We start from the raw sequence: 25,258 nt of genomic DNA on the forward strand, positions 1-25,258 counted from the left end.
AGAACTAGGGCTATACTAGTTCGTTGCAACATCTATGTGAAGTGACTTTCAGAGAAAGACACAATATCGCTAAACTGAGCTTCGAGTAGAGAGACTCAAGCACAGTTTTATTCCCTGAGAAATGCTGAACTTTAGCGGAAGCATCAGCTGAAATATGAAATAAAAATCAGCCAAGGAGAAAGGCAAAAAAGGTCTTAAAACTGATACATGTCATTTGTGACAGGCATCATGGTGCCTATAGTGGGCAAAACAATCTTGACTTGGGGAATTTTCACTTGGTTTAGTTTATTGACAATTAGCGCAAACTTCTAATCACTGATTTGAGTACTGAGAAAAATACCCTTAAACAATGAAACAAATGCTTAGGTAAGCACCTTTCCTCCACCTTCCCCAGGCTCAGCTTAAGCCAAACACCTCTCTTCCCCCCCCTTTCTAGTCTCAGCTTGCCGTATTTTCACTGTAGGTTATACTCAGTCCAACCCAATTTTTTCAGTGAGGCAATGGGCAGTGCAGGAGGTTGGGGCCAGTGTGTAATGGTTTCTGTCTACCATTTTTTGTTTCTTCCTGATTGTCCTCTGCCTTGGTGTGGGTCGCCCATGGGCAGATGTTCCTCAGGGGTGTCCCTGCCGCAGTGTGGGTCCCCTGTGGGCTGCTCAGAGGCCTCCTGCCTTTGGCCTGGAGCACCTCCTTGCAAGAGTGCGTCCCCAGCCATGTCCCCAGCAATGTCTCCTCAATGGTCTCTCCCTCCACGTGTCTGCAGCCACATGTCTCCAAGAGCGTGTCCCCACGTGTCCCTCACCCCAGTAGCTGCCACTCTTTCTTATGTATGTCTGAACTGAGGTGCCAGGTGCTCCCCTGGAAAGCTGCAGTTTTGACTGGTGATGTGTTACCCACACCAGTTTTGGAGCTGGCTGGACCAGGTATAACCAGCATGGGCTAGTTCCTAGCCTCCTCCACACAGGGGATGTTTTTCAGCCCCCTGCTACTCAAACACTGGCAGTTATGCCCAATGCAGTGCCTTCCCAGGCTTTTCATCCAGATCTTTCTTCTCTGGGAGAAGATTTTCCCTCACAGAGATGAGAGAAGAATGCAAGATTGAAGCTCATGGCCATACTATCTCACAGGGCTTACAGGGAAGGAGCACCCCTACTATACTCAGGGGCACCGCAGAGACAAGGGGCCCCATACCCACCAGAACTTCATAAACTTCAGTAAAATCTTTGCAGCCTGTCATAATAGAAGCATGCAGCAAAGGTATAATATAACAGGTTTAAGAGAATATCGTAGCAAAAAAGCCCATCTTGAGGACAGCCAACATGTAAAACCTGGAACAACATATTAAAACACATAATGAGTTTCCATAGGTATTTTTTACTTTACTAATACTTAAATGCATTACTGAGTTCTCATGCATTCATACACCTGTGCAGTAGCTTTCAATGGGGATTTCACTGACCATTCCCAGCCTCACAGAGATGGCATATGGCCTGAGCATTTAAAGGGGAGCACAGAGAGAGTCAGAAGGTGCTTTACAAGGCAATGATCCTATCTTTTTTATTTCCAGTGTATAACAACTAAATGTTCTCATCTTCATATTGTCTTGATAATGAATAAATTATACTGTTCTTGGTTTGTTCCATATGGTCTAAACTTCCATTGCTGTATAGCTGTGTATATACATGTGTACATACACGCACACACAAGTCTACTACAAAATTTTAGTTGATGTCTTACAGCTAAAAAGCATGAGAACTGCCACTGCCTATACCAATTAACTGTGCATTGATTGACTGAGAAAGGAAGTACACCAAGAAAAGGGAAGAGGACAGCCATGCCACAATGAACTGTTCAGAAACATCTTGTCACTGATGACAGACCGACCTCATGTCCCTTACCGGCTGTCCTTGCTCACCACCTTGCTGGCCATTCAGTCCCTTTAATTACCCCTCAAGCCAAGTCACAAGTACTAGAGCCTTCCAGTACATCTGAAAGTCCAGCTGAAGGAATTCTGTGGTCTTGCAGCAGGCTAGCTTGAAGGACGCTTGCACAAGGACAGGAAAGAATTATCTCTGAGGGTGCCTATCCTGATCCCAAATTCTTGTTCTCTTCATGGCAAGAACAAAGCGAACTAGACTGTCTTTGGATCATCTTTATTAAAGAGACAAGATTCACGACAACTAGTATTGGTAAGGCCAATATTTCAGACCTACTGCTTTCACAAGGACCCCTTCCTCATGAGAACCCATTCCCACTTCTGACAACCTACCACAGCTACAGTGAGTTGGACGTGAATGAATGGCCTAACAGTAGCTGGAAAAAAAAAAAAAAAAAAAAAAAAGAAACATTTTCATTAGACTTCCAGAAACTGTTCACAGTAAAGTTAGGTGGGCAAGGCAGGGTCTCTTGAGACAAACTGATGACCTACTGCAAGTATGAAAGACCAAACCTAGGGTTACAAAACATTTTTATGCCTCCTTTGTATCCTATAAAAAATCTTGCTGTTTCCATAAGTATGTCATGAGATTTAAACGTTAAAACTTCTAAATTACCCTACAGGACAATCTTATACCTCTGTAGGAAGGCAGAATAGATGAACAAGAATACACTTTTAAATAAAATATGTCATGTTCTTATTATTATTTTTGTCACCAATAAACATTTTGTTCATTGTGTCAGCACATAATGTTCGGTAGTACGTACAACTAGTTTTGCACTGAGTAAAATTTTAACTACTTGTGGGCACATTTCAAGGAATGATGGGAGTGCATTTCATAGCCCTGATAGGAGGTATAGTTACTTCTCTTCTCTATTCATTGTAGCAACAGTTGCTGTCTGGTTGGGCAGCTGATCCTTGCTCCAGTTCTAGGGTGCTCCAGTCCTAGGGTTCTAGCGTAGATTTTTCCTCTTTCCAGCTCTTTCTTAACTGTCTGGTCAGCTAGATAAATATAGCTCTCAGACTCAACATACATTAAAACAACAAAGCAGTCCTGCTGGTGTCAAATGACCACAGAGTCAAATACTGGAAAATTGCTGGTTATTGGAAAGTGGAGAATGAGATTGTGGTCCTACTAAATTTTATAGGAATGTTGTTATTCATTTTACTGGAGCCAGGATTTTACCCTCTACTCTAAAATGAAATCCTTATCAAATTATCCTAGGGAAGTTAACCGGTGGTTACATCACTATATTACTTAGTGTCTTTATTAATCTTTCTTTCAGAAGATAGGAATCAAATAATTAAATATTACACATTTGTGTTTTAGTGAATGGCAAAGGAAAAGGTAAAGGCGTGAACTGAAAAGTAAAGACATTTTCAAGTTTAAACAACCATGTGATCTGTATGTCACTGGGTGAACAGGAAAGATAACAGGCCATATCAAAGATCTGTAACTGGGCAAGACAGTGATATAATCATATGGCTTTCTTTATTCTTTAGATTAAGTCTTTTTCAGAAAAAAAGAAAAGCGAGGAAAAAGGGAATAAAAAAAGAAACATCTCTCCTGTTTTTCTTAAATAGAAAGAAATTAAAAACAACTTTCATGCAATCATGCCTCCAAGGAATTATTCAAACCCTGGAAGCTGGGACAGCCTGAAACCTGCACGAGATACTTACCCACATCTCTATCAAGCCAAATTTTGTAGTCACTGTTTTCAGTACTTTCCCTAAACAGTGCCAAACTCTGTTTCCTAATTCCAACATCATTGGCTCCAGTAGTGCCTTTCTAGTTCTGTCATCTGGGATTGCCCAAGTTTACATTCTGTAACTTTTTTCTAGATGCTGGGGATAAGAATTAGCAGAACTGAATTGTCAATGTGCACGTTAGTAGTAGTCATGGGCATTTGGGAGAGCATTCTGTAGGCAAATCACCCGAAGAGCTGGAGTCTCCAGGTTTGCGTATCTTTTGTTACCTCATATGCTTTAAATGCACCACTAGGTAAGGGAAGGGGCATGTGATGCGGAGGGTCCAGACGCAAAGCTAAACTGAAACTGAGAGTATGGCCCTCAGCAGATGACCCTAGGGAATGGCTACACCTGTACTCTTCCCAGCAGCAGCACAGGTCTGCGATGTCTCTCTCGCCTGGATATCCTCTGTACCAGCTGGACTGATCACAAAGATTTGGTGAGAGCTCATGTGAGATCAGAGTATAGAAGAGAAGCTGTGGTGTGCTTGATGGTGGTCCTGGCTGTGATGTCAGACTGCAGTTGTCTGGGGGATGTGGATCCTGAATCTGGGTATAAGCTGAAAGATGGACATGGGAGAGGAGCCGCTTAGGGAACAGGATGAAAGTAGTTGGGAGCTGAGGGGGAAGAAGCTATAGGTTTGTAGAAACCTATATTTAATTACAGTCTTGGCTGGGAGAGCTGCATGGAATAGGACTGGAGGATGTGGCATCCTGCCACATGATTTTGGAAGGTGGCTCTCAGAGGCAGAACATTTGCCCCTTATCCCAGCTGAGTAAGTGCATAGCAGTCTGTATGAATAACGGAGAAAAACAAATGTAAGCAGCACCATTCTTGCCAAAGCACGTTCTATGGAAAGCACATCCTCCTGCAGTGAAAGTGGACCCTCCTGGCAAGGTAGGAAATGTAGCAATCATTCTGCACTAACGAGGAGCTGTTAACCAAATAAATAAATAGGTTGAAAACCACAAGAACGAAAACTCGCTGTTTCCATATGTCTCTTGGCTACATCTCTTTAGCAGTTCTGCTGCTGAAACTTTTGCACATTGCATGAAGTCTGGTAACTATGAGTTAGATATGAATGCGACCACATTTACTGTTAATTTTGACACAACTAGTGGAAACACCCAAAAAGAGAGCCCTGAAAGGTTATGTGCTAATTTCATTCAATAAGTCCCATATTGTCCCTGTGGGAAAGGATAGAGACTCAGCAATAGCAGAGCACAATAAAAGAAGGAAAAATATCCACACACATAAACAAAGACAGGAAAACATACTAGCGAGTTTCTATCCTATTACAGAAGCATAACTGTAATCCTTACAGCAAAGTGATGTTTCTTAACTACCAAAGAGGGGCAGGGGCTCTCCAGAAACTCATGGTCTGTCATGGAGTATGTTTATAATAAGGGAAATAAGCCGACTTGTGCATTTACTTGGGTATGACATCACTGACAGCCAATTAGAAAGTTCCACTTGTGTCATTTCATAATAAAGAAAAGACTATTCAGCACTCACTGCATCAAAGAACGCATGTCACAGAGATTTGCACAGAAATGGGTTGATTAATTTTTAATGAATTATACCAGGAAAAGTTTCCTTGTATGAATTGCTGTGAGAGTGGCAGTGATAACCCATGCTTGAATAAAGGGTTTATGCATGTGTGGGTTCTACAGCTACAGAGAAACTAAGCAAAGCTCAACTTAAAATGGTGCTACACACTCTAATCTATCTGGTTCGTAACAGTGATAAAAACAGTGTGAGGTGCATAGTTGTGCAGGTTTTAAAGACCAATTTAAGTGTGTCCTGTAACCAGTAGAATCCTTTCTAAGCCTCTTTGTTTCCCGTTCGAGAGCAAATGTCAGTCTTGAAATCAGGCCTTTGCTGAACACTGCCTGAACTCAATACAGCCCTGGAGTTCTGTAACCCAGCTTACGCATCTTGGGGCTGTGTGACTGAATAGTCTTTTCTTACATGGAAAGCTATGAATCTATGCTAAGGCTACTGCTCAACAGACTACCTTCTGGACCAAAAATATGTAATAACATGACATTGTTTCTATTTCAGGATGTGTAAAGAAAAAAGGCATTGCAATATCCAATTTTCTGCATGCACAATAGCTTTCCAAAGTCTGAGAGCACACAGATTTCAACATGGCTTAAAAATCTTGTGATTTATAAATCAACCCTTGCTTTAAGCTGATTTGATAGATGGCATGTAGTATTGAATTAACAGTTAAATTTAAAATAGTAAAGATGGACCCAAATCAAACCTTTTTAATCTTTTGCCCTATAAACTTTGGTTGGATAAAATAAAATATGTATGTGATCTTGGTTTTTGCAAAATCAAAGCTTCCAGGCAGCCTCCTTAACCCATGATGTACAAAGCCTATCTCATATTGTCCCACTCTACTCATAGCGATTTAGAAAGGGGATCTAGATTGTTTTAACGCAAGGAAAGTGCAAACTGCAGTTCTGGTCTGCTTTTGCTATTGAAATGATCTGGGTAAAAGCAGGGTCCCTAAAACTCCCTTATTTAGGACCCTATGTTATATTAATTATAGTTCTAAAATAGTCAGTGAACTGACTTTAAAATAGTTTTATGCTTTTAATATTTACAGCAAGTGCCTGAAAAGCATTTTCTCTTTTAATTCCTTGTCATATGTGTTCAGGATTCATTATGTTACTTGGAGGCAACCAGGTGAATTTCCTCTGAATGTTGTTTGTGCTGATCAAGGAATGCCAACAAATAGTGCATTTTTATTTTAATTGATCTGACTGGAATGAGCTGCCAGTCTTTTTTGCATATGAAAATATCTCTGTGTGGAGATTTTGGTTAAATTTTGTGCTCAGAATAATTTAGGATTAAAGGAAGAAATGTGTTTTCAAATACAAGATTTTTTTCAATAAGACATATTTTTTCACGGTACCTAACACTGCTATAAATCAGAGAAGGGATACCTTAGTGTGGCAACTGTAGAAAAGAAGGAAAAAAGTCTCATTAAAATTAGTGCGTAGTAGGCTATAGAGTAAATTAAAAGCCAACAGGATCTCAATGCCTTGCAATTGGCATTCCTGATATTTTCTGCTACCACAAGTGAAAAAAAAATCTGCAGTGAGAAATTTGCCTTTTTGTTTTACTACTATTCTTCACATACAGTTTGCTATAGTTTTAAAATAGACGGGCAAAAAAAGAAAGATTTATTTGACCTACCTGTAAGCCTTGAAATATGTATTTAGCACAGCTGTTCTTTTATGTTTAAACTCATCACAAAAATGCAGCTTTAATGTAACCCACCATTGATCTGCAGTAAGTGGAAACAAAATCTCTCCTTAATTAGTATCATCCAATCACTTTTTTACATTTCTACAGAACACACACTGTGAACTGTTTAATGGACTATTATTTAGAAGAGTGGCAAAGAGCTTGCAAAAAAAAAAAAAAATAGACACATAGTGAAAATAAAAACTAGCAGTGTCAATGAAAAATGTGTTGCAAAATAATGGAAAAAAAGATGTTTCGTTAAGATGGGCTTCACTGGCATTTTACTGTATAGATGAACACTGCTCCAATTACTGCCAACAATGGGGAAAGAGATAGAGAGATATAGATTCATTACTTTCAACACCCTTAACTGTCTACCAGTGAATTCGCTTATCTGTTGCTTTTTCTACAGGACCTGCATAGAGGGGGGAAGGAATAAACAAAGAACTGAGTAGAGTGAATGTGTCACAAATTACCACAAACACACTGTGACTCAATGCACTTTTCATTTCTCTCCTCATTAACTGTGTCTTGCTCAAAATGAGAGACTGGGTCTAAACATAATCAAGTCCCACAGATAACAATTGACTTGACTGCTGGGGCAGTCATCACCTTCTAGCTACTGGGAAATAAATTTAGAAATAAAATGAGTTAAAATAAAATTCACTCTGCTCTCTTTTCTGAGCTCAGATAATTTGAAGGCCATCAAGGCCTGCAGAAACAATCCATCTCTCTGTGAAAAGGAAAGCAGCCTGTGCCACTACCAATAAGGCATGTCTTTAGTGTTATCAAGAGTAAGTATAATTACACAGTGGAAAGGCCATCAAAGTGTCTTCAGTACTGGTATTTTTTTCCTGAGGTCTTCATCAATAGTGCTGTCGGAATGAAAAGAATAAGTGGGAAGAAAAAGGAAAAAAAAATATCCTCCAGATTGGTGTGACTGACCTGCAATCTAGTAGAGCACATTATAATTTGAGAGCAGTAGGACGATTCAATAAAAACTTTGCTGTCTTCCACTTTAAATCAGGAAGGATTAATTTCAAGAATCTTTGTGGATGCTCTTGTGGTCTTGGTTGTGTCAGTGCTGAAATTTCTCTTCAAAGAGGCTAAAGGACTTCCTGTTGGAGAGTATTTATACTTGCCAAGACCCTTTCCTTACCTCTGATAGCAATGCATTCCTCATAGGCAGATTTCTGGCTGATAAGGGGGAGGTAGGGCTATTTGTTTCTGTTGAACAGGATCCCAGTCCTGCACTTTTTGTTTGGACAATGCACCAGTGAAGTTAATTGGTTCATTACATTTCTATCACAAGGAGCCAGACCCTGATGTGCATGTCTTAATAGAATTCTGTCCAGTAAAATACATGCACAATACGTTTGACTCTGTTTTCCAGGGTGGGAATTCAGCGGTATTAGTAATATGCCAGAGTCCTGTCCTGTGGTGTCTTACTCTGATGAGCAAGTGTTGCTCAGGCAAGGGGTACCCTTGATCTCTGGGAAGGACTACGGATGAACAAGGAAGTTTTCAGAAGATCTGGATGTATGTGTAGATACAGGTATCCATATATTTAGGAACAGAGAATCACCCCAAGTCTAGCTATTAACTTGCTCCTGGCAGTCTTATGTTTAAAAAATCAACATGTTAGTAACTGTGGCATAAGTCCTGAAAATGATCACCCAGTCTGATGATTAGAGGCAGTCATCTAATCATCAGTGTCCCTGGCAGTCATGTTATTCTTGGAACTTTTCTTTTCTGTGGCTACTAGATCTAGAAATCACAATATCCCAAATAGTGATGATTGTTTATTAAAAAACTTTAACCAGCCCATAGGCATTTAAATCGGCATCAGTGGCTTGCTTCTACTGTCCACAACATCAATACATTCTCCAAACCTCACTTTTTAATAGATTTATTACAAGAAACAAGATTAGAACTGAGCTGTACTGCTTTGACAAAACTCTAGTTCTTAAATAATAATTATAGATCTCCTGGAGTCCAAAAGAACAGAAGTACAGCAGACCTAGCAATGTGGCCAAACATAACAAAATGAGGGGAGTGAGGGAAAAGAAATGAGAAAATGAAAATGTGAAGTGTCCCTGATATATTCCTTTAAAACTTCAAGGAGTTTTTATTGGCCAACTGGCAAAATAATTCCTTTTCTCGGGTTTTATTTGGACACCACAATTGCCTGGAATGTGGAGGGAAAGGCTGTGAGGTTTTTATCCAAAAACCCCTGTGACAAAAGTCCTGTTTATGACAGTCGACTCTGAAGATTAAAGGGTCTGGCCTGGATTTATCTGTCACTTACTTGATAGAACAAAATTCCGTGGCATAAATGGCCTTTCAACATACTAGAAAAATTGGATTTGAAAACACAAATCTATTTTCTGGAAGAGACAATGCTAAAAAAGCTTTCTCTGAAAAAGGTAGATTTGTTCTATCAAATAAATGACAGATAAATCCAGTTAATAACAGATCAAATTTGTTCAGTCACGACAGAAGAAAACTCAATAAAAGTAAACTATGTCTTTTTTAGGTGTCATCATAACCTCTTTAACAGTAGAAATTCATCACCTGAGTACGACTTTCTTGAATCAGACATCTCTGATTCCCTGCTGGATAAGTGGGCATTAACAGAATCCTCCTGTTCGGGGTTCTTTGGGGTACAACTAGCCCAATGAGCAGGAAAAAGCAGTTACAAAACAGACATTTTTGCTTCCCAATGCAGTGTTTCCTGCCAGTGAAGCAGGTAAGCACTATATAGAGGCACCTCTAATTTGCCTGAGATGAAGATTAGGCATAGCAGATATTCGCATTGCTACAGCCCGACCCTTCCAACTATTCCTCTGGAATATGTCTGACAAACACCCTTCATATTTTTTCTTGCTGGCTGCATTGGCCTAAACCTGGCATAAGAGATGGTAGAGCTGTGTTCAAAAGGTGAATGGCAGTGGGCTCTACTAGCTTTCTCACTTTCAAGTCACTATGCCGTATTCATGCATGACCAAGTAGGTTAAGTAGAGACAGTAGTCCATAACCCAGTAATTAGTATCCTCTTTGCAACGGATACTCTCTCCAGTATCCATGTTTTCAAAGTTTTACTGAAGTTTGGAACATGACTAGTTTAGGTAGGTTTCAGATCATTTATTTTCTGGATAGACAAACAGTGGGAGGAATATTTATGATCTATACTTCATTATGTTACCAAGAAGTCAGAAGTCTCTGAATGTGGTTCCCAAACAAGGTTAAGTAAAAACAGAGGTATTTCTTTAAGTTCAGGATTCATAAATGTAAATGGTCTGAATCTTGTGCATTTTTTCCATGGGAGTATTATTTGGCACAGCTTCATACTGTGCCAAATTTGTGGGTTTTTTAGCTTATTGCTTTTTAGAAAATATCTTTTTGGCACACACAAACCAACACACAAATTGAAAAGGGAAATATTTATATTGTGAAATTAAACTTGTTCACAGCTTCAATGAATGATTTATTAAAGAAAAATATATGGTGAGCCACAGAATGGTGAAATGTACCCTGGCTTTTGAGTTCCTTGTATGAAAAAACCACAGAACTCATTTGAAAACAAATAGTACTATAAAGACTTAAAGAAAGAAAATGAAGCATTTGCATGTATAAAATACCTCATACAGCACATCTTCATTCTGAAAGACTAAACAGAACTAAATGTTTTTCCAAATAGCTTTTCATGGGCATTATTTTTTATGGCCAGGATGTTTCCACTTCTGTAGGCACCTAGAATATGCTACTGGATTACTTTGTTGAACTGCCATTAGGTTAAACACAATACATTCAGTGTTGCAGTATTCAGTGGACAAGGCACGTGTTAAGTCAGATGTTCCAGGCATGTCTGGTGTTCTCTAACACAGGCGTCTATCAACATCTGTAAGCAGCACTGTAAGATCCCACTCTGAAATAATGTCCAGCATGGCTATAACATTCTCCATTTGCTAGCCAAAAGCTTAAGGAGGATGATAATTACGAGGGGTCAGCTCTGATTATTGCTAGAAGAGACACCAACTGTAATGGTAGAAAATACTGAAGAAAAAGATTAGCAACCAGGCTGACAACATGTAATAATATATAGTTTTACTAGTAAGGTAGAAGGGAAGAGAGGTATGAAAACCTTCTAAAGATTGCTAATTTATCTGAAATAAAACTGTCCTCAGAGTGTGTGATAGTTACTTGATTAGAGTGTAAAAAATGCCACATGAGAAACTTACTTTTATAAAAAAACACTGACGGAAAATGATAAAAAAGTGAGTTATGAAAGGAAGAAATGAGAGTGCAGGGCGCAGTGCAATAATCTTTCAAGGTCAATGTAATTCCTCTTTTCTAAATGTGTTTGCTGCACGAAATGGAGTAGGAATATTAGAGGTTTGTATTTCCATCTGTCTGTTTAAAACTGGGTCTGTTTTCCAGCATGAGCAAGCGAGGCTCTGATGAGCTAGAAGTACTTTGCTTCAGGATGCACCCTATAACACTGCCAGAATATGCTGATTTCCTCATGATAATTGGTAAGGCTTTTATAAGTTTTAATAGTCATCACATGGTCACAAGCTGATTTTATGAAACCTTGTTCATTAGTCTCAGCAAAACACTACAGCACGTAGTTGCCAAGTGAGAATTTCTAATTGAGTTTAGTAATACACTGAAAAGGTAGTTATCACACAAAGCAAATACAAAAGCAATGTAAAGAATTTTATTCTGTTTAGAATTGAAATCTGGCAGCAGTTTTATCTTAAGTCTCAAGGAAATGTATAGTGAGCATTTAAATCCATAGTCTCACGAACTGCTGAGATCAAAAGTTAGCAGTGGCATTATTTTTGAGATATGAATGATCTTTGCAAATCTGTTTCTAGGCTCAGGTAGTTTTGAATTGATTGAGCTTGTTGCAAGAGTTTAGGGGCAGAGCTGAAAAGGGGCACAGGCGCCTCAAAATAAGACTTACCAGTGCCTAACCTGAAAACTGTGATTCTGACAACACTAGCTTAGCTAGTAGCTAACCCCTGAGGCTCATGAGTGGGATTCACTTTCAGCTTCAGGCATCTAGATTAATTTTTGTGAATGTAAGTGTCTACGAGTGAGACAGTGTCTAAGCCCTTTTCATAGTTGGTGGAAGCCCAGGACTCAACTCAGATGTCAAACCACACCATCTAATGACATCTAGAGCGTCCAAAATATCTGCCCAAGCTTGGCAGATATGACACAGGATCTGTGGGAAACCTGTGCTCTCCTGGAGCAGTAGCAGTTGGCCAGGGAGGATATCAGGGCGTCTCAAATGAACTAGATGCCTATGTTTAGGCAAATAAATTGAGCTATTGGTCAATATAGCTCAGCTCACCCTAAAGAAAACATCTGCAATTTGATCTCTAGACTCAGCCAACCATATCGACCCGATCTTGTATGACTGTAGTGGGAATTCAATCTCTTACCTCACATGCAGACAAATACTTGTCTAAGGTCCATAAGCATCAAATTTCCTAGCCTTAATGTTTCCAAAACAATTTTTTAAAATTATTTTTTGAGGATCTTAGAAGCAGTCTGGTAAATTACCAGAGCAGAAAAAACCTATCTAGTGCCTAAACCTGATCAAGATAAGATATTTCTTCAACCTCTTCTGATGAGCTAACTCTCACAAGGTCTCTCAGGATACCTCTGGAGCAGGACACAATATTCAGTGACAGCTGGCTTTGTTTAAAGAACAATTGAAAAAAAAAAGTACCACCATTGCTGTTACTATTCCCCTCTATACAATGTTTAAGAACTGTCATAGCATTCATCCAGGACTGGTAACGACTAGGCTCAGTTTTCTTATGTGACACTGGAGTGTTATCCCAGATACCTTCACTGGTATGGAATTTCAGATACATTTGGGAGCCTGCTGACAGAAAATTTAGTCAGCTCCCATTGCATCTCTAACAAATAGCTTTATTTCACCTTATCTCAAATGTCACCAACAGACACTTCTCCAGCGCTTAACTTCCAATGCATAGGAGGGCATGCTCAGGGATTCTGGTATCCAAATCATTCAGGCTAGCACCTCTGGAAGAGTGCACACTCAAACCTTCTTTACGCAGAAACCAGGTTCACAAGGGCTAGAACAAGATCATGTCTCACCTTGATATAAAGGCTGGACTGGGGGAAGGTTTACACTTGCACTGAGGAACTGACTTGCTTTTGGGCCCTATAGCACAAATATATCCAATGCACGTCCAAAACTCTGAAAGTTACGTGTATTTTTACTAGTTCATGAAACCATCGAATATGAATGACTGAGTATTTTGTCAAGGACATCATCAAGCTTTCTTTCTTTAGAATAAATGATTCAGTCATCCACCAAAGCAATCAGAATAATGATATGGTTCCAATGAACACTACTAAATGTGATATTAACAATAGCACTCATAACTATTACAAGAGTTTTATATTTACACTATAAAATAATACCTGGTGAACCCATTGCAACTTTTTTTTGTGTCACTATATCTGCTCTTTTAATAACATAATTCAGAAAATGAAAAACAATGCCAGATTTCCATAAAAGATAGACATATACACACTGACAATCTACAAAGGCCTAATTAATTCAGTATCTCTGGGGTATGCCACAATTTACAGCTCTAAAATTATGGAGAATTGCCTTGTTAAAGTCCTTTGAATCTGACTACAGGTGTTCTAACAGTGTTCCAGTAAGAGACTTTTTCAAATCTCATTCCTTTTTCTGGTGGAATTTTTATCATTTGTGTGGCTATGTTTTGCCAACAAAAAATGAGAAAAGAGTAGACTCTGTTCACATTCATCTGTGGGGATTCAGCAATTAAATCAATTTGATTAACCAAATACCCATTCTGCTGTGTATTTACATATTGTAATTACAAATTGGCAAATAGTGGGAAAAGTGGGAGCGTGGGATAGCGTGTTTTTATATCAGTTGTTCCAATACAATAACTGTTCCAGTACTTCTAAATAAGCAGTCAGATCTATTCACTCTTTTAGCACACCAAATGGGAGGGATCAAGCAATGTCTTTTTATGGGATTTGGGCTTTCTGAGATTTCACCCTAAAACTCAGAAAATTAAAACATTCATTTATATTTAGCAAATCTTTAAAAGCAAGTATTACAGCTCCTAAGAATGATAATGCCCATTCTTTGGACTCCAAATTTTCTTCTGACTACTGTACTACCAATTTAACAGTCAGTGTAATCTTGACTTGCCAAAAATCCAGATTTGATCAAATCCGTTCTGTTTCCAGAATATTTGTCAGATGTCCAGGTTAGAGTGCAACTTTGGCTCCTGAAAATTAAGTAATGCCCACATCAAAGAAGGCTGTGAGCAGACAAGCTCACAGGCTTAATCAGCATGGACTGCAGTGTGGAAACCTGACTGTCAGGCTCTGACTGGGTGGCTTCCCATGTGCTTCCAGTCCAAGCCAAGCAAGAAGCACTTCAAGGGCACTGAGAGAACTACATACTCTGTAGATTTAACAGTCCTCTGACATTTACAGGACTTGCAGAGTCAGACACAGAGATCTTCAGGTTCGGGTCCAAACACGTTGAGCACAGCTGTTGGAATCTCTTCCCATCCAATTGGTTATTGATCTAGCATAACTGCTGAGAGAGAAAGAAAATTCAGAACCACCGAAGTGCTGCCTTACACATTCATGTAAATGATCAATAGCTTTAAATCATACCAGAACACAAGAGTCTTGGTTAATACATAGTCTACACAGTCTCTAGAAACATATATTTGAACTTATTTAATTCTATATTCATCATACAAGGCAGCCTGGGGTTTTAACTCTGAATTTAAATGCCAGTAGACACCAGTTTGAATGGATAGTACTCACCTAATATTAACATATAACTTCTGCATCACCCAAGTAAAAAATGACATTTTCTAGTAATTTTTGCATAAATCCCAAAGCTTCTGTTTAAGTTTTAACACCTCTTTAAATATATTCCATGTCTTTACTTAAAAAATATATTTTTAAATTAATATGTTACTACATTACACTATGAATCAAGATACATGCCTTGACTTAAGATACAAATTACAATAAACTTTTTGATTGAAAGACTTTTCTGACAGAGAAACCACCACATCCATTTCAATGACTGATTTCATTTACTCTTATAAATCAGAGATTATTTTCAGTCTGTGTTTGTGTAGCATCAGCTCCTACTTATTACTCCTTTATCTGCTAGATTAAAGACCCCATTACAAGAAATAATATAGGTTCTTTTAGACTGTTGTAACCTCATTTCTTAACCTTTTTATATAAAAGAAATACATTTACCTTTTCACCATAAAGTAGATTTTCTAGAACTCAAATAATTTCTTTACCTCTTTTTTGAATCCTTGCCAATTTGACAATATTCTTTTTGAAATGAAGGTAACAAAACTGGGCCCAAATCCTCCTCAGAATCCCCAGTTTTCATTAGACTATTATTCTAGTAGACCTTGCTCTAAGTGTGGAGTATGTAACTTGTTTCTGGAAGTCTGAGCTTGTGCCAGACTGTGTTAAGTTTCTTCATTATGTTGTTCAAAGGGACCCTCCACCAGCTCTGCTAATACAAGTGACCGCTTACAATATCATGCACATACCATACACATCATTTTTGTGTCTTCTGATAATTTTACAAGCAATAATTCCAGAAATTAATGAAAATACTAAATATCGAGTTTGGAGAATATCTCTCCAGAATCCCCCAAATAAAATTCCCAATTTTCATTTTCTCTAATACCTTATAGTTTGTCTTGTGCTGTGTATTTGTTTTTTGAAATTTTGATTTTGAAACCAATCTAATGTGCACTCATAAAAGAGCTGGTAGCCAGGGTTTTTCCCACTTTAGCATTCTTTTAGCCTCTATTTTTCTTTCATTGACATTTTTTTCTGCTATATGAGTTCATAGGGGAATGTTTATGACTGTACATCGCTATTGCTGTCCTTCCCCAACATGGTAAGAGTAAGTTAACCCACAGAACTACACAAAAACCTCAACAGAAAAGCTGTTATTTTTCCAGAACAGAGTACAGAGAAGAGAAATTACCACAGAAAATTTTACAGAAAGCTGTCTTTCTAAAATCTGATCTTTTTGGTATAGTTGCTAAAGAAGCTCAGCCTTTTGCCTCCAAGATGTTGCAAGGTGATTCATTTGGGGAGCTGAAAGGAACAGACATTTGCCAAAGATTTTATGGGAATACTATTACTCTGATTTAAAAGGTGAAAGATGGCTAGAAAGTGTATTTATACCATTAGGCAGCCTTACCTAAAATAAATGATGATTCCAGTCTTATTTATGTCATGCTTGCTAACACATCAAATTTGTGTTCATGCTGACTGTGTTAGCAAATGCTAAGGCTATTTGCACTGTTGTAGTCAGGTGTTGTGTTTCAGTCCAGAAGTGGTTGAAGAGTTTGCCACTTCTTTGCTTTGTACCACCCCACATGAATATTTCATGCCCCGGTGTGTATTCTAGCAGGTGAATTTCACCTGGTCAACTTGGCCTTGGGGCAGACTGGAAACTCTCACACTGTCATTTCCAAAATGGGAGGGAGGTAAGAGATCTATTCCTTAAGCTCTCAGCCCTAATTATTATCTTGCAGCAAAGACCTGGTAATTAACTCCATTCAAGCTAGATCTGCCCCTTGCTTTTAGGGACACAGAGTGTAAGGCTTAAACTAATGATAGGAGCCCACTGAATGTCCTCTCCTATACTATTCCACACACTTCTACAGCAGAAGCGATTGTGGACATGCACCACTTCAGGGCTTTAGCAAGCCATGTAAACATTCCCAGAATGTTCTTCATGAGTGTCTCAACTGAAAGATAGTTAGTCAGTCACCAATATCTCTTCCTTGGATATCTCCAAAGGGAGAACAAGCCATCTTTAGTCACTCACTGCTCAGTTTCCCTGATGAAGGGCTGAGAACAGCCTCTTCTTTGAACATCTTGAATCTGTGGAAGCAGAGTATTTTTCTCGTAACTTTTCTCATGGTGCTGCTCCAGTAGAGCTCTATTACAAGCCATTTCCTAATTAGTAGCAGATACGTCGAGGATCATAGAAATCTCAAATATTTGGCCACTCTTGATTTCTGTGACTTAGGCATACCATGTTACAAGCACAAATATTGTGAAAGGGTAGGCTGATTTTCATCTGGTCATGTTTTTGGCTGGATCACTACTCATCCTTATGCATAGGACAGTGGTGTTAAGTCCATAATAAGCATTTCTGATATTTCAACCTGGTTTTAGGATGTTCTCATGCCATTTTATTGGAATATAGTCACAAAAAGAGGCTGTATGGACTATATATAGTTCAGACCCATAACTTGGAACTACACAGGCATCTAATTCATGACAAAGGGAACTGGAGAAAGATGCAAATCTTTTCTGTAAGAATATTTTGTTGGAAAATTTGTGGGACTGAAATTTCAATTTATGGAGCTAGAACTCTAACTGTATTTCCTGCGGACTATAGCATCAAATGAACATCTAGAATGACCTCAACTACCAGACTGAAGTGAGGGCGAAGATGCATAAATGAACTGTGTTTAACAGGGGTAAAAATATAGAGAGAAGATCTGAAAAACAAAAAAGCCAGCTTTCATGCCTACAGATATATGCCTCTTCCTCAGTTTTTCTCAGTGTTATATGCAGTAATTTAAACAAAGCATATTCAACATTTGATTTTGAATAAATGAAGTATGTGACTAAAATGCCTTTTTTTAGCAAGAGATCATCTAGGTCACTGCTCAAAAAAAGTGCATCAGCAAGAAGTAGTATTTGCTGTGTTGATAGTCCTCTGAGCATCTTCAATGAGTGCCTGACTGGAGAATGAGAAACTGTTCTGTTGCCAGTTTTCTGTAACCATATGTTGTGTGTCTCCTGAATACTGACTGCAGAGAGGTGTTTTGGATCTTCTAGACACCAGTGAAAGAAAATATTTCTAGTTTCAGCATATAAAATAAGGTAGACCTTTATGATCATGTTTAATTGCTTTGTTACCAGCAAAAAAAAAGGAGTGGATGATGAATCAACTATCCTCTTGTATCCTTGGTGAAAAACAATCTTTTTTATTAGCATCTCTTTTTCTCTGGGCTCGCCAGATTAGAATTTGATTACTTTTGTGACACTTCTGTGTGTTTTACGGAAATCTTGAATAGATGCTTCCTTCTATATCACAAACATTCTCACGTGTTTTTTTGTGAACTAATGTGGTTGCCTCAAGGTATCTGCACCAGCTGGTCTTGAGACTCAGTGAACTGTCAATAAAGATGATTCCAACAGTTTTTTAATTTCTGTGGTCAGAGAGGTTGTAAACATAAATATATTTTAACATCACATTTTATTGTTTTACACTGAACAAAACACAAGAGTTCAAGTCCCCTTCTGTCGTGGGAAATAAAAAAAAGGACTAAAAGGCTGCTACAGATACTCTTTTTATTGCAATTGTTGACTCCTGAGGAGCTAGTCTGATAGAATTTGATTAGGTCTTAGAACAAATCTCATATGAAAACATAGGGCTTAGAATTTTCTTTGTATGAAGCTCATTTTGTCAGATTGGCAGTATCCTCAAATGGCAGTAATCAAGTGATGTGACATAGCCAACAACCCTAGCTGCAGCCTGTTGATCAGGAGATAGAAAACTGACCTCAAATGATTCAAGGCCTTCTGATTCAAGGCCAGGACAATCTAACATCTGCTGGTCTTCAGTTCTGAAAGCTGTTACCTCTCACTGGAGAAAAATGGCACAGGTTTATGCTCAGGTCCCATTGACTTTCACTTTTAAGAAAATAATTCTGTTGCTTTGAAGGGAATAATGTTTTTCCAACACATTTGTGATTGTGAGTCCCCTCTAAGAGAGATGTGTGAATAGATGGATAGATATACACACACATGAATATATATGTATAGAAATATATATTTAGATACTCTTCTTGCCAATTATCTTGCTTTTGATACAAGCCAGAATATTTTCTTTCTCTACCCTTCTAGAAGAACTAGGAAAACTTTAAGGAAGTTTTGGCTGCAGCGACCATAAGATGGTTCAGTTCAGGACTGTGTAAAGAGGGAGCAGGGCAAAAAGCAGGATCACAACCTTGGACTTCAGGAGAGTGGACTTCAGCCTGTTCAGGGACTTGCTTGGAGGCCCTGGAGGGAAGAGCGGTCCAAGAGAACTAACTGGCTGATCTTATTCAAGGATCACCACCTCCAAGCTCAAAAACGGTCCATCCCAACAAGCAGGAAATCCAGCAAAGACAGCAGGAGGCTTACATGGATGACCAAGGAGCTCTTGACAAAACTCAGACATAAAAAGAAAGTGTACAAGAGGTGGAAGCAGGGACAGCCAACCCAGGAGGAATATAGAGCCACTGTCAGAACATGGAGGAGCGAGGGTGAGGGCACCTAAAGCCCACCTAGATTTGAAACTAGCAAAGTATGTTAGGAGTAACAAGAAAGGCTTCTACAAATACATAAGAAGCAAAAGGAAAGCTAGGGAAAATGTGGACTAGGGAAAATGAGGCAGGGGCCCTGATTACAAAGGACACAGAAAAGGCAGAGGTACTGACTGCCTTCTTTGCCTCAGTCTTTACTAGTAAGACCAGCCCTCAGGAATCTGAGGCCCCTGAGAGCTGAGAAGAAGTCTGGAGCAATGAAGACTTATCCTTTGCGGTAGAGGATCCTGTATGGGAACGCTTGAGTTGCCTGGACATACACAAGTTCATGGGCCCTGGTGGGATGCACCCACAACTGCTGAGGGGGTTGGCTGATGTCGTGGCAAAGTCACTCTCAATTATCTTTGAAAGGTCATGGTGATCAGGAGAGGTTCCTGAGGGCTGGAAGCTGTCACCCCTGTCTTCAAAAAGGGCAAGAAGGAGGACCCAGGGAACTACAGGCTGGTCAGTCTCACCTTGATCTCTGTGAAGGTGAAGGAACGACTAATTCTGGATAATATTTCCAGACATGCGAGGGACAGGAAAGTTACTGGGAGCAGTCAGAATGGCTTTACGAACAGGAAATCATGCTTAACCAACCTGATGGGTTTCTATGATGGGATGACTGGATTGGTGGATGAGGAGAGAGCCATGAATGTTGCTTACCTTGACTTTAGTAAGGCCTTTGACACTGTCTCCTGTAACATCGTCATAGACAAGCTGATGAAGTACAGGCTAGATAAGTGATCAGTGAGTTGGATTGAAAATGAGATGAACTGCAAGGCTCTGAGGGTTGTGATCAGTGGCAAAGTCCACCTGGAGGCCAGGCCTTAGTGGTGTCCCTCAGGGTTGATACTGGGGCCAGTACTGCTTAACATCTTCATTAATGACCTGGATGACAGGACCTAATGCACCTTCAGCAGGTTCACAGATAATACAGAATGGGGAGGAGTGGCTGACACACAGATGGTTGTGCTGCTATTCAAAGGGCTGTCAACAGGCTGCAGAAAAGGAGAGAGAGGAAGCTCATGAATTTCAACAGAGGAAGTGCAAAATTCTGTGCCTGAGGAGGAATAACCCCATGCCCCAGTACTGGCTGGGAGCTGACCAGATGGAGACCAGCAGCTTCCCTGCAACTTTGCAGAGAGGGACCTGGGGGTCCTGGTGGACAACAAGTTGAACATGAGCTAGCAATGTGCCATCTTGGCAATGGCAGCCAGCAGCATCTTAGGCTGCATTTGGAAGAGTGTTGCCAGCAGGTCCAGGATGATGACCCTTCCCCTCTGCTCAGCACTGGTTAGGCCACACCTGGAATGATGGGTCCAGGTCTGGGCTCCCCAGCATAAAGAGATATGGAGCTACTGGAGTGAGTCTAGCAAAGAGCTACTACAATGATTAAGGACCTGGAGCATTTCTCATATGAGGAGAGGCTATGAGAGCTGGGACTGTGTAGCCTGGTGAAGAGAAGGCTCAGGAGGGATTTTACCAATGTGTGTAAATATCTGATGGGAGGGTGTAAAGAGGCCAGACTCTTCTCAGTAGTGCCTAGTGTGCCTAGTGACAGGATGAGAGGCAATGGACACAAACTGAAACACAGGAAGTTCCATCTGAATATAAGATAACACTTCTTTGCTGTGAGGGTGGTTGAACACTGGAATAGGTTGCCCAGAGAGGTTGTGGAGTCTACATTCTTGGAGATATTCAAACGCTGACTGGACCCGGTCCTAGGCAAGCTGCTCAAGGTGATCCTACTTGGGTGGGGGATTGGATGAAATGATCTCCAGAGGTTTCTTCCACCCTGAACTATTCTGTGATTCTGTGATTCTGTGAATCTATAACATAGCCCAATAGAAACATCTCTTGGGTTTCTACTAAGTTGTTTAGATATCTCCTCTGAGGACTTAGTTCTATCTTTCAGATTTTAAATATCTAAGTTCTCATACACTCGTCCTAATTACATAGTCCTAGAATGTACAATTCCCTATCCTAATTTTCTCTTTACCTATATTTTATCTCTCTCACAGACACAATATTTTCAAACATTTTGAATTTATTATTAATCATTTCTCCCTCTAAGAATACCCACACTGATCATATTTTCAAACATCCTAGAATGGTTCAAATCTAGAAAGGCTAGAAAAATAGTCATAGCTTGCCTTTTGACTATCTCAGAGACGTCCCTTGAGAAAGCTTATCACAGTGAGAGCTAGCTCAAAGGCTACTGTGGGCTATGACAGTTAAAAAAAAGATGTGGAAAGTAATGACTCTTTCCTCTCAAACAGGGCAGCATCTAATTTGTGCATTTAAACTCTTTCTAGTTTCACTGTTACCAGCATAGTCAATTTTGTGTTCACTGAAAAATATTTAGTGTTCATGAGCAAGAAGTAAGTGCACAATAATCGAAGCACCACAGGTGTGGTGGGACATCTTAGTTGTAATAATTCAGAGCAAATATTTGGCTCTGTTTCTTTGGGTAATGTATCTCCTAGTCCCACTGCCAAATAGTAGCATAGTGAAACTTATACTGAAAAGGCAGAACAAGAGGTTGATGGAGAAGCAACTCCTGCTCTGGGCTCTGGCAGTCCAACATCATTGTTGCTAATGTCAAACATCAAGTCTTGACACTGTAGCCATGTGGCCCATGAAACAACTTACAGGTTAAAAGCTACATTATTTTAGTCAGTTTTCATGCTGTGGATTAGAAGCCAGATATTGTACTCAGTTTAACTCTTTAACACTGCTTTCATAAAGCAAGGGAATGGAACAGTTGTATGACTGGACAGAGGGAAATTTTTTCAGTATGAGTATGAGACTCATCTTCTAGTCTAAAGGGAAGGTTTTTCCATCTCTCTACGCTGGGTCCTCAGCACAGAGGAATGTTGTGATAGTGGTGAGAAAGAAAGGGGGAATTGCTTGCTTTCTGCTGTCCTTCTGTGCTCCCCGGGTAATGCCATGAGCACAAATGGTAGCCAGCCAGTGGAGCCTTTGGAGAAAACCAAAAGTGCCTACAACATAGGATGGCAAATCTGTGCTCTGCTGCTGAGTTGGTTAAAACAGATGAAAATCCAAGTCAAAATGGAACACTTAGGAGTGGATAGTCACAAAGTCTAACTCCAGCCTTATGAAGCTGAGCTTCCTAAATGCCCTCTATAGCCAGAAGATACACATTCCTCTAAGGCATGATTCAGAGCAGGTGTTTGAGTAGCTGTGAATCAGTCTTCAGAGAAGACTGGGTTCATGAGAAGGGGCATAGGAAGAGCAAAGATTGGGTTAACTTACTAAAGGTAAGCTTGGTGAACACTTTTCCTTGCTTCTGTTGAATGTGGCTCCTAGGTGTGGAATCCCTATTCTCTGTGCTGCATGCCAGCTAGTTTGAACTTGGGCTCCAGTACTGAGCAGACAAATTTCCAGTGTGGGACACCTGGGATTGGAATACAGGCTAGTGCATATTAGCATTCTGCTGTTACATGGAAGCCAGGTTTGAGCTGTAAGTAACCTAATTTGCCCCTCTCACACCCACAATGCATGCCTCACTAGTTTATCCCAACAGGCCTGATTGATAGCCTCAGATACCCCTCCACATCTTCATGTCATGCTCTGTATACCTCACTCTTGCGGGGTACTAGTGTTTGTACTGCACCACAGTACAAAAAGCATTGTCAGAAGACATGAAGCAGTCCACTCCTTACCAGGAAGCTTAGACAAGCTGTGGCACTGGCACAGAAAACTATGCCTTGGGCTTAGAAGAAACAGGGCTCCAGGCAACATCTCCATACCTGTAGGTTTGTCCTTGGACAGATGTCTCAGCCTCATGCCAGAATAACAAAATATGTGCATTAAAATAAATCTAGTTATCTGAATCTATGTTTGTGTGTAAGGCAGCCAGCATCCCCAGCATGTATAAACTTTATTTGGAGCTGTGTGGGAACACCACCTGCTCATGCTGCTCCAAGAAATTCCACTTAGAACATTCAGAGGCAGCTGGGATGTGAATATTTGATTCATCTCATCAGAAGCTGAAATTAGGATTGAAAACATAGATCTTGTATTCCACTAACATTCTAAGAAAATATTTATTTCTTAATATTTGTTGTTCAGTGAGATATCACAAACTGCTTATCATTTCCAGCTTGTTTATGCTATGGGTTGATGTGGTTTACATTAAACTTTGCAAATTACTAGAAGGTGGCAAATTTACAATGATTCAAGCCTGATGACCTGCAATTAGAGTACAAAGTGCAACTGAAGCTAGTTGTTCCCATTTTGTATATCAGCTGGCTTGAGGTGTAGTACGGACTGGAAAAAAAAAAAAAAAGATGTAACAGTATAATTCTGGCTAAGAGCTCAGGAGTTACACACTCTCCGAAAGAGAGACCGAGAAGTATTTTGTTTCCTAAAACTCTCTGGCTTACTCTCAGGAAGTAAGCACACCATTTCTTAAGAATATAAAGAAAGTAAACGCCCTTATCCAAAGCAGGTAGCTTGCTTCCTGGCCCTCTTTGCTTAATTGGGCTATTACCTCTCTGAGGTAGAAAGCTGCAAAAAGCAAGGATTGTATTCACTGTGAGTTCCTATGTAAAGACAAAAAAGGAGAAGAATTAATCTGCAGATCATCCCAGAACTTGATTAAATCTTCCCCTTTATTAGCATTTTTTTGTATTTGCTACCAAAGAGTCCATTTCTGTGACTAAAACTAAAGCTTTTTTCTAGATTAGCTCTTCAATGCTCTTCTCAGAGCTAAAAGTTAATAAATAAACAAAGGATAAAGATCAATCCAATGCTAGGTGACCTCTCATCACAGAATGGTTACAGCATAAGAGTCTCTTTTTAGAGTGATGTGATTGCTTTTTTACTCCTTCCACTCAAATGAACGGGGTGGACTGTTTGCAGCTGGCTCAGCCCAAGACTGCTGTTAGCACAAGCCCAGAGAGAGAATTTCACATCTGTTGTGCAACACCTTAACCATTCTACCAACAGACCTGCCTACCATAGCTGTAATAATGAAATGAAACTTGAGTTTAGGCTCAGATCTACCACTGCTCCCTCGAGATAGTGAGAACAGTATTTTCAGAGGCAGTAACCTGAAGTAGCAAGGTCTTTCAAGAGCAAAAGAGAAAAAAATAAGTTGCATGTGAGCAAATAATTATTTATATGGCAGCTGTAAGTCCTTTATGAAATGAATTAAGGACACAATTTTGCAATTTTTAGGCATGTAAAACACCTTTGAGGTGCCATATAGCATTGCGGGTTGAGAAGCAATTGCCTGATTTTATATTTGTATTAGTCTTCTACTTCTGCAGTCTTAGAAAGCATCACAAATCAGAGCAAGTTCCACCTGGTGCAGGAAGGAGTAGAGTCTGTCAGGACTCTGCAACTGGTAGCAGTAAGTCCACTGAATCCACTGATCAGTGGCCCAAGTAGCACACTGTTCTTTATCCAGACATAGAGAGAAGTAAGATTCAACAAACAACAACTTTCTCTTAACTACAAAGAGCTGATATGCCTGAGGCTTCTTTTGAAGTCTCACAGTTCTTGAAAAAAATCTGGTTCCTATGCTCTTCTGTGTCTTTTTACCTTTTTCTAGTTGTGCTATATACCATGTACTGTTACTTATTTTCTATTGATAAATTAGAGGATTGACTCTAACAATGATCTTTGGAATCATTTAACTGAAATACCAGAACAGGCAGGGTTGGATTCTCATTCCCCCACTACTGTAATGAATAGTTACTTAGTGAAACTTACTTTAATCCTACTCAGATGTTCTCCTAAAAGAAATACTGCATGTCCTACAGTTACTAACTGTATTTGGCTGCACAGCTGGTTTTGGATCAGAAAGGCTTGTTGGTTTTTC

This window comes from Dromaius novaehollandiae, chromosome 1 (genome assembly GCF_036370855.1).
Source record: "Dromaius novaehollandiae isolate bDroNov1 chromosome 1, bDroNov1.hap1, whole genome shotgun sequence".
In the NCBI taxonomy this organism is placed as follows: domain Eukaryota; kingdom Metazoa; phylum Chordata; class Aves; order Casuariiformes; family Dromaiidae; genus Dromaius; species Dromaius novaehollandiae.